The sequence below is a fragment of the Ischnura elegans genome, chromosome X (genome assembly GCF_921293095.1).
Source record: "Ischnura elegans chromosome X, ioIscEleg1.1, whole genome shotgun sequence".
NCBI lineage: Eukaryota > Metazoa > Arthropoda > Insecta > Odonata > Coenagrionidae > Ischnura > Ischnura elegans.
In genome coordinates, this window is record NC_060259.1 from 26,037,124 (window position 1) to 26,052,602 (window position 15,479).

Here is a 15,479-nt window from a genome sequence, read left to right on the forward strand (position 1 = left end):
CTCTTTTTCACATATTTAAACATTCAAAGGTCAACTACAACTCGCAGCAAAGACTAGCAAAATGCGTTTTCAAAATCTTTTTAGCAGAATGTGCCTGACTTAAGCTCTTAAGCGGATTATTATCTACTTTGTTTATGGGGACTTATTCACGAAAACCTCAATTTTTCCGAATCCTCACCAATGTCGACGCGGTGACGTATAAGGAGTACAACTGCAGCTGTCATATTTAGAAGTTCATAGTTCAAATGCTGACGTACGTACGACGGTGCATATCACGGTTTTTATTCATATATTTAAGAAGGCAAAATAGGGATAATGATACGTATAATTGTATAATTTTATAATATGACTAACTGACTCGGCGAACTTCTTACCGCCTACCAGTCATTGAACTTGAAGTTAAATTCACCATTTATAAATCAAGAGTGGCTTCATTGTTTTTAATCATATTTTATTAATTATAATGAAATACGGATACTATTTCAATAAAAATACGTTAATGAGTATCAATATTGCTTGTCAGATAGACATTTTCTTTATTTAATCTACGTAGGGTGGATCGGACTACGTTTACGCGGATTTTTTTTCAATAAATATTCCTAAATTTTGTTTAAGAAATATTGGGCATTGTGGTTTTGTAAAGCGTTTAATAAAATAAAAATTAAACGAATTCAGTTGTTGGCTATTTGTGTTATTAACCGTAAAAAAATGTTTTTAGGTCCAAATTCGTTGCGTAAACTTGGCCCGTTCACGGGGAAGGTTAACACAACGCCAGACCGACGCTTGACTGATTCTCAAAATCGTGTAAGAAAAGCCCCTATGAAGCAGCATTCGTATCAAATGACTTAAGGTGCGCCAGTTATAGTATCTCTGTTTGGAAAAAACGCACTGCGTAAACGTGCTGCATGCGCAAACGCACCACGGTGTACCCTACACATTCGTGCTTAATGACTCGAGTCAAGCACCTTCTGATAAATAACAGTTTTTGTTTTGTTATCAGGCGCAAGATAAAGCGGATGAAGCTAAATAAATGCAGCGAAGCGAAGCAGTGACGCAGCGAGGGGGGTTTTGGGGGGTTAAAACCCCCCCAAGAGCTCAGAGAATTTTTTATAAAAACTTTTGTTAATAATATTAGGGGGACGGATAGTCACTAGCAAAACATATTTAACTATTCACACAGCCGCAAAACCCACTATTTTGAACCATTTGTCTTAAAAAATGTCTGGGGGAGGGCCCCCACGCCTCTCGCTTACCTTAGCGAGTTTTCTATACCCTACAGACCCGTAGTATTAGCTGCGCCTAAAACCTATCCTTAATTCCTAGCTGCGCTCTTGAATAGAAGGAAGAAATACAGCGGATGGTTTACCGACTCGTTAACATACCACGTTTAATTGACCATGAGAAAATCATGGGTTTTCATTAGCGCATGATCACAAACATCACAATAACTGAAAGACTGACCATGTAATTTGTTAATCGTTATCACGAATGCAACACGAATTGGAAATTGAATACGTTTAAGCTCAAAAGGGCATATAAATTGGGATCATGGAATCTTTGAAATGATAACTTTCTCATCTTTGAGTTTTACTTTGAGTAAAGTCACGTGAATATCATTCATTATCATTTTTTTAAATCACCCAACGCATTCCGTTGGATAGTTATGGTTGGTTTAGGTTTCGAAAGATAATGATCACAGCCTACATTCAGCTGTAAATCGTGCCTTGGTAAGCCAGGTACGTCCAAGGACTTCAAATATTCAGATAGATAGTTGGCGATTTCGTCTTCGTTTGTTACACAGTTAAAAGATTTGAAATCATGCAGAGTACCAACCATTTGATCCTGATTTACCTAGTTTGAGTAATCCACATCTTCGTTCTAGGCCGTCAAAATTGTTCGCTCAATCAACCAATTTTGATGTTTGAGGTCAATCATATTGTGGAACACTTTGTTGATGAGCTCACCTTCCGATGAAATTAATTCGCAAACATTCCGACGAAGTGAAATCAAACGATTCCTCGACAGGAACACGGACATTACCGTTTGTCACAATTGCTTGGAGATTTGTTTACAAACACGGAAGTGAAGAGTCTACTCAAGCTGGGCTTACAATTAGCTCTAATTAAATTTTTAAATACAATTTCAATATTTTGAATATATCTAATAATTAAAATTTTATACGAAGTCCAGTTATGAAATTGGTAAAAACAAAACAAATAATTTAATTTGTAGTTTTGACCGACTTATCAATGGGGAACATGCATAATTTTTTTAAAGTGCTTTAATAAGGTCTCTACCTCAAATGTACTCACCGAAAATTTCGCGGATGAATAATGTTTTTAGCCGAGTTATGAGTCTTTAAAAATTAATCTTCATCGGCTGCTTGAAAACACGACGTCATCGGAGCGTGACGTCACGGCACGGTATCCACTGATGGCTGAGGCAGTGGATAGAACTTGCGTTAGAATTCTATTGAATAGAATAAGAATAGAATTTGCGTCCCAGAAAGCTGTTTTACGCATAATGCCCACATTAAAGTTATTAACATTGAACGAAAAATCGAAAAAGTGCGGCCTCGGACCGATCATGTCGGTGGGGAACGGAACGATACGCGCTCCCTGGTTGATCCTGCCAGTAGTCATATGCTTGTCTCAAAGATTAAGCCATGCATGTCTCAGTACAAACCGCTTTAAGGCGAAACCGCGAATGGCTCATTAAATCAGTTATGGTTCCTTGGATCTTACCCACGCTCACATGGATAACTGTGGTAATTCTAGAGCTAATACATGAACCTCGTGCCCCGACCAGTGATGGGAGGGGTGCTATTATTAGAACAAAACCAATCGGCTCGTCCGTTGCCTTGGTGACTCTGAATAACTTTTGCCTGATCGCATGGTCCTGGCACCGACGACGCATCTTTCAAATGTCTGCCTTATCAACTTTCGATGGTAGGTTCTGCGCCTACCATGGTTGTAACGGGTGACGGGGAATCAGGGTTCGATCCCGGAGAGGGAGCCTGAGAAAAGGCTACCACATCCAAGGAAGGCAGCAGGCGCGCAAATTACCCACTCCCGGAACGGGGAGGTAGTGACGAAAAATAACGATACGGGACTCATCCGAGGCCCCGTAATCGGAATGAGAACACTTTAAATCCTTTAACGAGGATCTATTGGAGGGCAAGTCTGGTGCCAGCAGCCGCGGTAATTCCAGCTCCAATAGCGTATATTAAAGTTGTTGCGGTTAAAAAGCTCGTAGTCGGAGGTGTGTCTCGGACGGTCGGTTCGCCGCTTGTTGGTGCTCAACTGGCCGGTCCGGACGTCCTGCCGGTGGGGCCTCACGGCCCCGTCATCCTTCTTTGGTCCTCTTCACCGAGTGCCTTGGTGGGCCGGCACGTTTACTTTGAACAAATTAGAGTGCTCAAATCAGGCCGTTGGTCGCCTGAATACTGTGTGCATGGAATAATGGAATAGGACCTCGGTTCCATTTTGTTGGTTTTCGGGACTCGAGGTAATGATTAATAGGGACGGACGGGGGCATTCGTATTGCGACGTTAGAGGTGAAATTCTTGGATCGTCGCAAGACGAACCGATGCGAAAGCATTTGCCAAGAACGTTTTCGTTGATCAAGAACGAAAGTTAGAGGTTCGAAGGCGATCAGATACCGCCCTAGTTCTAACCATAAACGATGCCAGCTAGCCATCCGCCGAAGTTCCTTCTATGACTCGGCGGGCAGCTTCCGGGAAACCAAAGCTCTTGGTTGCAAAGCTCAAACTTAAAGGAATTGACGGAAGGGCACCACCAGGAGTGGAGCCTGCGGCTTAATTTGACTCAACACGGGAAACCTCACCAGGCCCAGACACCGGTAGGATTGACAGAATAAGAGCTCTTTCTTGATTCGGTGGGTGGTGGTGCATGGCCGTTCTTAGTTGGTGGAGCGATTTGTCTGGTTAATTCCGATAACGAACGAGACTCTGGCCTGCTAACTAGGCGTCGGAATCTATTACGCTTCCGACGTAGCAATCTTCTTAGAGGGGCAGGCGGCTCCTAGCCGCACGAGATTGAGCAATAACAGGTCTGTGATGCCCTCAGATGTTCTGGGCCGCACGCGCGCTACACTGAAGGAATCAGCGTGTCCTACCTGGCCGAAAGGCCCGGGTAACCCGCTGAACCTCCTTCGTGCTAGGGATTGGGGCTTGCAATTTTTTCCCATGAACGAGGAATTCCCAGTAAGCGCGAGTCATAAGCTCGCGTTGATTACGTCCCTGCCCTTTGTACACACCGCCCGTCGCTACTACCGATTGAATGATTTAGTGAGGCCTTCGGACTGGTGCGCGGCGCTCAGCCGTTTAACCGCGGCGGCGCCGCCGTTGCCGGAAAGATGGCCAAACTTGATCATTTAGAGGAAGTAAAAGTCGTAACAAGGTTTCCGTAGGTTAACCTGCGGAAGGATCATTACTGTGTTTTTCGAAACGAGAGTTTCCTTGGAAAGAGACAAAGAGTCAAAGAGACAACGAGAGCGTTCTTCTCGGGTACCGAGAATCGGTTTTAAATGCCCTTCGCCCGAGAGAACGAGAGAGGGAAAGATTTTTCCCGTCGGTTCTTACCGAAGAAAAGACTTTGAAATTTTTTTTTAAATCTAAAAATAAAAACAAATCCTAAACGGTGGATCACTTGGCTCGTGGATCGATGAAGGACGCAGCAAACTGCGCGTCGTATTGTGAACTGCAGGACACATGAACATCGACGCTTCGAACGCACATTGCAGCCCACAGATTCTGTTCCCGGGCTACGCCTGGCTGAGGGCCGGCAATCGAGTTCTCCGACTTTGATTGTCGGACGATCGGGGGCGAGGGGCCGCTCTGCGGTCTCCCCGCCCGGATCGAACGAGAGGGAGGGAATGGCGTCGCCTTTCCTCTTCCCACGAACGCATCGCTTCGCTTCGCAAGAACGGCGATCGCTTCCAGCGGAAGAGCGAAACTTCGCCCGCGATCCCGAACTCGAAAATTTTTCAATTTTCACGCCGACCTCAGAGCAGGTGAGATCACCCGCTGAATTTAAGCATATTAATAAGCGGAGGAAAAGAAACTAACCAGGATTCCCTTAGTAACGGCGAGCGAACGGGGATCGGATCCAGAGCCAAAGCTCGCGCCCCCCGCGGGGCACCGGGGCCACGGCCCGGAGAGGGTGCCAGGCCCGTGCGACCTCCGCGCCCGTCCCCCGGGAGGGGCGCTCCTCAGAGTCGGGTTGCTTGAGAGTGCAGCCCAAAGTCGGTGGTAAACTCCACCCAAGACTGAATACGGCCACGAGACCGATAGCGAACAAGTACCGTGAGGGAAAATTGAAAAGAACTTTGAAGAGAGAGTTCAAGAGTACGTGAAACCGTTTGGGAGTAAACGGGTGGTACCCGAAATTTCGAAAGGGGAGATTCATGTCTCGCCGGCGGCGGGCGGGGGGCGTTTGGCGGATGGCGCGTCGGCGGGCGGGGCGTAACCCCCGTTCCTCCGAGAGTCACCCTGCGTCCTCCGCGTGACCGTCGTCGGCGTGACGCACTTCTCCCCGAGTAGGACGTCGCGACCCGTCGAGCGCCGGCCTTCGAGGGCCCGGGTGGAGCCCGCGCCGCTTCGTGCGGCGCGCGACCCCGGGATCCCCGGCCGGGTGCCCGACGGTATGAAGCGAGAAGTCGACGCGCCTCTCGAGGCGTCCGGCCCTCCGCGAGTGCCCGCGGGGGTTCGGGTCACGGACCCGGTCCGTTCCCGTTCCCACCGAGGGGCTGTCCGCGATTGGAGGTGTCCTCGGTGTTAAATTAAATTACTGTTTGCATATTACAAAAATAAAAAACAAAGCTATGTCTCTCCTTGGCCTCCTCTACCCCTTTTCAGAAATTGCATACCCGATAGCATTACATGATTAATTTTCAACTATATTCATTCCTGTTGTAATGTATTGCTTCCCCATTTGGACAATCTCAGCCCCACCAATATTTTGACTCTTAAAAGTGTGACAAATTTGTTCACTAATATAGTTAAGAGCCCCTCATCTCCGTAATATGTCCGCTGATACTGTTTTGCACACTCTCTCTATATCTAATAATCCAAGTTTATTCCTCAAATCTGATTTAAAACTAATACATAGCATTCTAAAATGTGCCATAGACTGTCCCGATCTCGTCTCCAATCTAAATTTCAAAGTTCCATGCAGACCCACTCGAACTCAAATCGCTCATCCATATATTGGCCCATTCCCAGATTGTCACTAACCAAACGTTCCATCCTCTCTTCCCTCATAAATTCCCTTCCAGATCACATTGACCCGTTCCCTGGTATAAGGTAGTTCCCTGGCTGAAAATCCATTAATCTATGAGTACAGCAATAATTGCTATCGCACTGACGTGCATAAGATAGATTCTATCATGGCAAATGAGTTCCAAGGGAATTATTAATTTATTTTGTCTGTTTTTGACAGTTTGATGTTGCCCATGAGTGATGTGGATGGGAAAGCTAGTTTCTCTGTGCTGTTTCGAAAATATAGACTTCCAGCCATTGACGTTCCGAAATTTTCTTGGTGGCTTTCTAATGGCCAGCTTATCGTGATGTATTTAAATCGGTGGTAAATTAATGGAATGATACATCCGCAAATATAAAGTTTTAGGATCTAATATCTTCTCTCCAAGGCAAGGCATTGGTGATGATTGCTTCTATTCCTTTCGGCAAAGTGCAATAATACATCCTCCTGGGGAGAATTAAACGATTTTTTTTCCTAATTCTCTCATTCCTCGGTTTTCATTTTTGGAAAAGATGTTTTTGTTTTCAGAAATTTTTTATGTATAAGCAGAGTTAAGACAATTTATGTCAATATTTGCGGAAATCTTTGCAGCCTTAAGGAGCTTGAAAATTCCGGATTTGGGAGAATTTATTTTATTCCGCTTGGCTGCTTGCATTTTGAATTCAGAGACATTGTCCCAATTTGAGAGAACGCTAAGTGGAAATATGTATCATTCGGTAACGGATACAACTAATTTAGGAAATGAACAATTTATAATTCTGTAAACGTCTAGGGGAGCGATCCACAGATCTACTCTATTTCTCGAGGTAATTCTAAATTTTCTGTTCTTTCAATTTTCACAAATCCAGTACTCGTTTTCGAAGTCGGTTGTTGTATCCGAGGTCATAATTACACTTCCAACAGTTACCCACTCGCAATATATTATCAAAAAATTCTCATTTGCATCTCGCAAATCCCAAGTTTGATAGGTCACCCCTGTGGAAATATTATAACAAAATAATAAAAAAACTTTCACCGAGGTATGCAAACATATATTTTTAATATAATTTTAGGGCTCTTGATTATATCTGATACCTATTACCTAAGTTACCTATTTTGATAGGTCACCCCCGTGGAAATATTATTGGGCTGGATGTATTTCCTAGGATTTTTCTTGGTAGGTGGAAATCATTGTCTAATGTGATCGTAGTCAGTACCTAGGGGGTGGCACGGGGGCGCATACCCCCCACAAAACCTCTAAATATGAGCAATATTTCAGTGGCGTAACTATGGGGGGGAATGAGGGGTTTTATCTCCCCTCAGAGCCTCTGAGAAATAAAATAACATTTAAATATCTTTTCTGGATTTTATATATATAATAACTTCATCTTCTTAAAGTTGAATTTTATATGCCAAAATGATGAAACATGCATTTTCAGACATGTTGTTTTTCAAAATTTTCCTGGCCTCCCTGTTTCTTGGGGGGCTAACCCCAATAACCCCTTCACCCCCCCCCCCCCAAATGCTGGATCATCCCCCCACAGCCCTCTCATCACCCCAAAAGCATATTCCTAGTTACGCCAATGCAATATTTTTAATATGGTCCCATTCTCATTGTGTTCGTTTTGTATTAAGAGGTATCCTTGTCCTTGTATCCCACCCAGAAAGATATCCTGGGTCTGGCCATAATAGCTATGAAATCTGTTTTCGTTTGGATTACAATGAGAAGCTGTCCAGCCATCGCTTGTTAGCCTCCTCCTCACGTTATTTGGTTGGCTGTTTGTAAGTGAGAGACGCTTATCCTCAATCGGTTAATAAGGTTTTGGTAGGTGTAAGAAGTGGAGGTTGAAATTTGACTTACACCTGAACACTTAGTATGCAATATGGGGTTTCCAATTACACATCGTCGTATGCCTGACGGTAGATGTGAATCCATGTAGCAGTTTAAGGAATATCCTATTACTCTGGGAGGTTCTCGTGGACATGCTTTAACGCGATGGATGAATACGGAGTGCCGATGATCTATTTAAGTACGAGTATCTTCATGAAAGAATACGAATCGAATTATGTCCAGGTCTATGAGTCCCATTCGTATCGTGAGATCGTATTATCTGTCTATCATGTCGTGTTCAAGGCTGCTTCAAACTGGTTCAATGCTTTTTCTCTTGTATTTTTAATTAGATTGCTGGAGTGTCATCAGTTGCGGATGGCTTATTTATCCAAAGGTTACTTCATCATCTATTTCTGACGAATAGCGGCTATAATGTCATCTTCATTTACTTCCCTCTCGTTTTCATTAGCATTCGTTCCTAGGCTGTTCATCCCTTTGTTATCAATCGTTAGTTCTCCATTTTTTCCCTAAGGGTATTACATCCTCTCCTCAGGGTAGTTTCTCACTTTCCCATTGGTGGCCTCTACTTTTCCATGCACAAGATTGTTCTGATCACAGATATTTTTCATCCACACTCCTGTAGCTTTTCCTCGCTTTATGGTATATCATGTTTCCCATTCTCTTGATACTGCCCTTCCTCTGTTTTCACAATGTTTACTTTTTTCTTTCTTCAATGAGATCTAATACTTCCTGCGTGACCAATTTCCATAACGTCTTTTCGTCTGAAAGAACTTAATCGGCTTCTGCCTGTAGACTTTCCCACCTCTCTCCCCCTGAATTATTGGACAACCGTTTTATTATTTTTCTGCTGCTTCTTTAAAAGTCAGTTGATGCTGAACCTCCTTCAATTTTTCAACCTGCCATGTTTTTTCACGGCTTTCTTCATTTTATTTTTATTTTAGGGGGTATTTCGTCATAACTTAATTATAATCACAGTCGATATCTGCCCCGGGGTAGCTGTTGAAGTCCTTCACCTGGTTCATGACTCTAACTTTCAATATAATGTAGTCGATTTGGGATCCCCTCAGGCATCTTCCAAGTGTTGGGTTTTTGAGGGGTGTTGGCCAACACTGCCCTGTGTTCAGTGAAGAATTCAAGCAGATTTCTCCTCTTTCATTTCGGTTTCCTAATCCATATTTCCCTTCTATCATCCTGCCTCGACCTTCGTTGACGGCAGCAATCCATTCACTAAATATGGTAAGGCTTTCTTCCCATCTGTTTGATAGACGTCTTCAACTTCTTCATCCTCATAATCTGATGAAGGCATGTAAACCTGCACCACTACATAAGCTATGGGTTTTGTTTTTATCATGACCATTACTATCCTTTCCTTAAAATGCAGGTAGCTTTCTTTTAACATGCATCCCACTGCTCTTCCAACGCATTATCCCTACTCTATTATTTACCATTTAGCGATCCTGTGTTTATTGTTCTGTGGCTTACACTCCAAAAGTCTTCCTCCTCAAGCCACTTCATTACGCTGATGCCTAATACGTTGAGGTTCATTCTTCGTACCTCCAAGTTTTCTAGCCTACCACAGGCACGATGCAATGTAACTTCCCACTTTCCTGTCCTTAGCATTTTACCACATTTGACCCTTGTGCCAGGAAATCTGAATTTGGGTCTAGGTAACCAATGGAATATTTTACTATAGAGAAATCCATTTTGTCTTGATATAAAATGAGTGGAGTAGTTGCGACTCCTCAGGATGATAATGTTTCCTCTTGCCTTCCACATCGCAGACCTACCGCCGGTGTAATACTAATGACTAATTTTTTAAATGGAAATGTACTTCCGTCGCGAAGGGAATATGCTCAAGATTGAAGGGTAAATCTTGATCTCAGAGGAACAAAGCAGCTTTGAATTATTATATTAACCTAGCAGTGATAAATTAAGATCCTCGCTTAATTAGTAACGTACGTACATCACACTCGTTAATTTCTGTCAATAAATTTCATGTTATGAGTCACTTCAATTTTGAAAACATCATATTTAAAAAAATACGAAATAATTAACACGATGTGATATTTCACAAATGTATTATATTTATTTGCTTTGTATTCCTTTGGTGTATTATAATTAATATTATAATAATAATAAAATTGTGTATTTATGAATGAAATTGTGGATTTATACATAATCCGATATTCCACTGATAATAACAAATCAAATTATAATTTATTATAAATGACCTGAAGTGATAATCGTTTGTTGAATGGAAGGTGAAGTGACACATATTTAAGAATCCCAATCCACATTTTGATTGTATTTCTCAATCTCTTCATTTCAGGTGCAAGCCATCCATGCATGAGAGGAGGAGCATGAAGACTCTTCCTACAGAATTTTCTTCAACGATCATTGAAGAAAAAATAAATTCCCAGAGCTTGGTCTGTTTGTTTACTTTTTCATAAATATCATGCATTTTTCTAGCCGTAATAGAGATTTATGGCAGGAGAGAAGCGTTTTTATATTTTATCTTAACGTCTTTTAGAAATAACTGAGATTAGGCAGGTCTTCGTATATCAAGGTAATGATTTTTTGAACTATTTGATAAGCTTCTGTGTTCTTTATTACATTCCATGTCATTGTAAATTTGTTATACTTATACTGATATTATTTTTTTATACTAGCTTGTTTGGAATATAGTTGTTTTTTATTTAATTTTTTTTGTATATAATTTCCTTGTACCCATTGCCATTAGTCTATTTCGTGCTTTGATGTGATTTATAATGCCATTAAATTATATGCCTGTTATTGTTCTCAGTTACTTGAATGAAGGATGTTGCGTTAATTTTTGTATACATCTGAATATATGTCTAAAGAATTATATAAATTATAATATTGTTATTCATTTGTGAATATTATAATAAATTAAACATTCTACATTGAATTTTTGTGAAAATTAAAGTAATGCACGAAAAGATCCAGTAAAAAGAAATGGCATTTAATTATTAACTACCTTTTACAACTGTCATGTCAGTGTACAATCATTCCGAATAAAATGAAAATATTCTTAAAGCATCCAACGATATGCATTAAATTTGGTCTTGTTAATTGAAAAAATCTGTCGTTATTGAATTCGTTATTTGTATTAACCGAATAACCCAACAATTCTTGTTTATAATAGGAGTGGATTTGATATACATGCCTGTTATCATGTCCATGTAATCCATGTCATTAGACGTTGCGACAGTGAGACTCAGCAAAGCGTTTCTGGGACATGGAGATGGTGAGGAGGCTATTATTTAGAGAATACTAAAAATAAAAAAATTCCTGGATCACTAATTGATGTATTCATTTCAAATTAATTACATATTCACTTTCAGAAACAAAACCTGGGAACCTTTTTTCCTGAAAGTATCTTTCGTTTCTTAGGTATATTTTGCCCAGATTTAGAAAAGATTATTTCGCTTGGAACTGAGCTACCGGTGACTATAAGCTGTGACGCAGCAAAGGGGTTGCAACCTCCCCAGAGCTCCGAGAAATTTTTAAATTTAATCCATTTTACGTAATGGATTAGTATTAATTATATAAAAGTGTTAGGATTAATCAAATATACCTCAGATAACCGTGAAACTCGCCATTTGGAACCATTAATCTTAAAAAAATTTCTTGAGGACTCACCTGCAACTCCCACTTACCCTGGCGGGTATGCAATACCCCCACACCCCAAAGTACTAGTTGCGCCCCAACTAGCCTTAAATTTTAGCTGCGCCGCTTACTATAAGTACTTTTTTTCGGCCATGTCACATCGTTTGGGGTTCTGAGATTTATGACTACTCATCAATTTAATTTATTTTTTTGGATTTATAATGTTGGCAAAGCAGGGGTTAGTTTCTCCATTAATCTAATTCAATGGCAGCGACGATAATTGGAGCAATTTCACTGATTACCGCAACGGCATTATTTTCAATATCCTACACTCACGCACACTGCTGTTCAACTCTTCTCAGCAAAAGGGAAATATGTACTCAAGGAAATTACTTTTCAGTTTAAATTCTTCATCAATTAAGTACTCAGTCACGGGAAATATATTTTGATTCGACTCGGAAGTCCAACCATATGTAGATATACTTGAGTACCTCCCTTTCTAAATCTTCTTTCTAACCCTTTCTTTCGTCATATCAAATAGCTAGTGGATGAGTTCGTTGGAAAGTTTCTTCGTACTTGGTAATCAGTCTGAGGTTTTCTGTTTTTTCACAAATTTTTATAAGTAATTTGAAAGGCAAATACCACTAGGTTAAAATTTATTTCCCTCTACGTGACGATATGTTATATCTTTCAAGGAAGACGGGTGACAATAAGTATGGTATTTGGCGGTGGCTACCGGCAGCTAAGGCCAATTTTGCCGTGAGGGAAGGGTAGGTAAGGAAGAGTGGAGGGAAACCCGGCGTCGACATTAGCCTGCTCTTAGCGAAAGGCGCCGAGGGCTTTGCGTCCCATCCGACGGACGGAGTGTTGAGCTTGAAATGTCCTCCACACAACATTCACATCTACATCTACATAATACCCTGCGAGCCACCTCTAGGGTGTTTGGCAAGGGGTGATCAATCACCAGCATGCAATAAGATTCCCACATGCAATTTCAACAATTCAAGCAGAGATCGGACAGTCTCTGAATATTCTCTGCCACCGCCGGGATTTGAACCCGAGCCCACAGGGTGGGAAGCCATCACGTCAAATTGATCCTTAGGCTTAAGTGTAATAAGGAGCTTCAGACGCACAATGTAAGCGGAGGAAGTCAGTCGACTGCGCTTGGATTTCGTCTCCCGCCGAACAAGAACTCCAACACGCACATTATGCACGGAGGGAGTGGTGATCGTAATGCGTCTGACTTATAGTGGTTGTGGTTGTTAGACCGAGTCCACGTTGCAGAATACTTTGTTTTTAACTTTTATCAGATTATTCACACGCATTAAATTTCTTGAAGGTTTCAAATCATTTTAAATTGCTGTTGCAGCTCATTATATAAATTCAATTTTTATGCGGCCATGAGCCATATTAAACATTAGGAATGGGGCAAGCGTTGTCTTATCGTTTTTAAATGGCCTCCTTATTAATTAGGGCTAGGTATCCGTAAAAGGGGATTAGCTGATTTTAAAGGGTGGATAAAAACCCGACGTTAGCGTTACCTAACGAGCAGTTCATAAACTGGCGAAAGGGGTCACATATTTTGTTTTATTATGAGGAACTTATTGTTCTGCTCAGAAAAATGTTGGTTTTAATTATTTGATAGAAGTCATTTACTACACACTCTCCTCGATTTTCTCTGTTGTTCTGTAAGACTTGGAAACTCATTGGCACCTTTGTGAAGTATGCGGATTTTGTGATAATCGAAATTGTTTAATTTACCTTAATGCGCGTCATCATATGATGTCACAGTTGAGTTATAAAGCGAAAACGGCCTTCAGAATCATTGCAAACTACATCGTTTGGATTTCGTGATAATTTCATGATGATGGTGTGATTTATAAAATGCATAACTCTTCAATACTATTCCTCGCATTCGCCAAGACTATACTCCGAAGTAAAGGAAGAAAAGTGGATTGCGTTTCACTCATTACCGTGTCGCGGACAGTATTCAAAGTCGATTAAAATACGACCAAAGTGGCGACGAAAACCACTATTCCGAGGATTGAATTGCGCCTCCTCATGCAGGCTCCGAGGACAAGGGCGTAGCCAGGGTAAAATCTAGGGGGGAGGGGGCAAGAACACAACTACTAAGTTCCATGCTTAAATAATACTAAGAACTACTAAGAACGCAATAAAATAATAATGGGACACTAAGAACGCAAGAAAAAAAAACAAATTCTAATGTTACAATTTAAGAAGGTGCCCTTTAACATAACATACGACAATAATATCTAGCTTACAAAAATATCCTTTTAATGCAAAAATGACGTCGAAAGAATTCATTATTGGAGATTCGTGACTTGTATCACAACGGCGAGAATAACGTGTAAGAAGGTATGGCTGTTCATGTTGTAGGTAAGATTTAAGCATGGAAAAGGGGAATGAAATCAACATTTTAAGGAAACTGTAACAGCTCTATTTTAGTTATTAAAATCATTTGCTGGCAAAATTTTATTTTCCTTTAAGACGTATGCGATTTTTGCTTATTGGGGGCTGAGGGGGGGTCGCAGCTGCCCCCCTGCCCCTTGCTGGGTACGCCCATGTCCTTGGAACTGGTTGTATTTTAAAAACGGTGCTTATTCTCTCTTATTCCCAATGACTAAGGATATGAATTGAGGAAAGTTGGTGCCTAACAAATATCCCGCCTTTGTGGTGAGGGATGATTAGGCAGCCGTTCAGTGAGCAATGATGAACCACGAAATGCTAAGAACGCAAGAAAAAAAAAACAAATTCTAATGTTACCATTTACGAAGATGCCCTTTAACATACCATACGACAATAATATCTAGCTTCCAAAAATATCCCTTTAATGCAAAAATGACGTCGAAGAAATTAATTATTGGAGATTTGTGACTTGTATCACAACGGCGAGAATAACGTGTAAAAAGGTATAACTGTAGGTGCTCCACTTGACCATAACCGTGACGTATACGAGCGACAATGTATCCCCCTTTTCAACGCTTTTTTTATCTATTGTTCGGCGAGGTAGGAAGTGAGAAGTGGATGAGCGCAGGAATGTCATAAGGAATAGCTAGCCGTTTTGGGAAGGGACGATAAGGCAGCCGTTCAGTGAACAGTAAACAACTACGGAAGAGTCAGGACGTGAGGAAAAACGTAAACAAATTTAAATGTTACCTTTGGCGAACTTATACCATATAATCAATTAGACCTGCCGTTCGGGCGGAACGCTGTGGCCAACATCGCACAGCGGGGAAGTGAGGGGGATGGGTGAGCGTGACGTCACGGTTTGGAATGCAGACGATATAGCGAATACGCGCTTGAGATTTTTGAACGCTCATCCGCTGCAAAGTCACTAAAAAGTGAAGATATTGGGCAGGCAAAATGATTATAGAATTAAAAAATATAATTTTACGATGAACTAAGGCATCTTATAGCCCTGACTGTGTGCAAAACGTTACACAAAGCAAGATTAAACAAGAAGCGATCGTACTAAATACATTGATTAGAATGTCATATGTAAACATAGTCGTACCCAGCGAAGGGCAGCTGCCCCCCGAGAAGCAAAAATCGTACAAGTCTTTAAGCAAAATCAGGACTAAATTGAAACGAAAGTAAACAACAAATTTTCTGCAAACCAGCGAAAAATGATATGTATTAGTATAAGATAAGTAACTAAAATAAAACTATTTTTCGAGAAAATAATCTCATAAACTAATAAAGCGCTGCTATTATTT

General features: G+C 41.2%; 2 non-coding genes across 2 annotated transcripts; both read left to right on the forward strand.

Moving 5' to 3' along the window:
* The first annotated feature begins 2,615 nt into the window (after positions 1-2,615).
* On the forward strand, positions 2,616-4,454 carry LOC124171963. Its single transcript, XR_006868041.1, has one exon. It is a non-coding gene; the product is annotated as a small subunit ribosomal RNA (ribosomal RNA).
* A 196-nt stretch (positions 4,455-4,650) lies between these two features.
* Positions 4,651-4,805, forward strand: LOC124171942. The gene has a single exon (XR_006868020.1). It is a non-coding gene; the product is annotated as a 5.8S ribosomal RNA (ribosomal RNA).
* Positions 4,806-15,479: the final 10,674 nt, after the last annotated feature.